Genomic DNA, 2144 nt, shown 5'->3' with positions numbered 1-2144 from the left:
ATTAAGTTTTAAAGTAAGAACATTTTGTTAAATATTTTGCTATATAATTTTAAAATTAAGAGTACTTAGTATTTACTTATTTTCCCATCTTATACTCATAAATTTGTTCATGACTATATTACTTTGTTTAAATTTGATTTATTTAATATTTGAAATTAAACTTAGTAATTGATTTATTGAATAAACAATTTTTTTGTTGAGAAGATTAAATAAACAAATATTTCGAGATATGTTTATAATAATTAAAAACTCCCTATATTTCCAACCCCGACGAAATTTAATTTTATCCCACATGGAAATACATCATTGAACGATGTGCCTTTGTTAATGCTTACAAGTTACAAGTGTTTTTTCTTGACGTTTTCCAATTGTTTCATCCTGAAACGTCAGAAAGCTGCCTCTACATCGACTTACGTGCCACCAAGACTAGAAAAGCAAGTACCGCGTGTTCGAGCCCCGCCTTATCCTTTGGCCCCATTAAAATTTACGTCATTGGATAACAGCTTCTGCTCTGATATGATCTGATCTGATCTGATGAGAGTCTTCCATTTATTTTTTATTTTTTTTTTGCTAAACTATTTATTTGATTTATGTTATGTCAAGTGTTTGTCAAGAGAACTTATTAATCTTTTATAATTTGTATTATTTGACTAACCATCGCTATTATGACACAGTCATGAGATCTCATTCTTTTAATATGTGTCAATTTCATCCGTATAATCGTCTTATAAGGTAAAATTTTCAAACTAAAAATTCTGTAATATAAATGAAATATTTTAGTATTTTCAATAGAGATATTTAGAGGTTTAAAATTGCCCACCTCAACTATTAATGTGTCAAAAAATGATTAATTATCCTATTTAAATTCAAAAAATGATTAATTATCCTATTTAAATTCAAATATATGATTATTAGTCCAAAGTATATTAATGATATACAATAGTATTATATAAAGACAATTCTTTTTCTTTTAGAGTTTCAACTTATAGTGTCTACTCCTGATGATAGCTCTTATAGGGATAAAATGTCCAAAAATGCATATTGGGCCATGAGATTTGTCTGAGGGTGTTCGTTTGTTCGAGGACAAATTAACAGTAATGAAGATGTCAAACCTAGAGGTCCATAAGCAATTTGCAACTGAAGAATCTAACGGAAGTAGTCCGACGAGGGGTGTCCCCTCTGGTAAGCGAAGCAAAGGTCAGATGGTATGTTCTGTTGTCCAGAATAATCTTCCAAGAGGTCCTATTGATGAAGATATGTTTCATGGGGGCACAAAGCAAAGGAATGGCTATAAAATATCTAAAAGAAAGCTGTTACCACCGCACTAAATGCTCTATATTCAAATCTTTGGCCGCATTAATGAGGAAGTGAAATCTAAACAATGATTTTCGGTCTTACAACTATTACCTAAAGACTTCAAGAAGATGCTGATGGAACAAGTATTAACACTAGTAGTCTAGACCTACACATGGAGGGAGGAAATGAAAAGGGAAAGGAGGTATATAATAGAAAAAGGTCCCTGAAAAAAGGGGATCGAGAGAAATAGAGAGAAAAATGTTGTAGACTGAGGAAAAATATTTGTAATCTGCCCTTAAGAGAAATAAATATAAGAATCAACCTCCTCGGCTTGAGTCCGATGACAATTTTTCATTATACAAACTATTTCATCTTCACCCTACTGTGATATTGGCCCACTGACATTGTTATCTAAACTCATTAGAAACTAGATTTCTAACACACTCTCTACAAATTCATTGTATTGGGATCTTTGGGCATATTCCCTTCCTATTTTGGGCTTAGGTACAAATTGTGTCCTTACAATTGGTGCCATCTGTGGGGAGTCCTTGTGTTTTGGTGAGTTTAACATCTAGTTATGGTAGGTTCAAGTCTGCACCAGACTGAGTATATAGGGTCCCAGCGTCAAGATCACTTTCTGAATCTTGAATGAAATAGGGACCGGGAGGGAAGTATACACACCACCTATACTAGCAGGAGTCAGTCACGAAGTGGGAGCAGAGTCTCTCATGAAGCAAATGCTAGAGTCATGCAGTTGGAGATTGATCATTTGAGGAGAAAGTTGCGTCACGAGCGATGGAAGCGAGCTCCTTCCATTTTTTACTTTTCTTCTGATGATAGTGGGGATA

This window comes from Castanea sativa, chromosome 10 (genome assembly GCF_040712315.1).
Source record: "Castanea sativa cultivar Marrone di Chiusa Pesio chromosome 10, ASM4071231v1".
NCBI lineage: Eukaryota > Viridiplantae > Streptophyta > Magnoliopsida > Fagales > Fagaceae > Castanea > Castanea sativa.
This window is presented reverse-complemented; position numbering follows the sequence as displayed.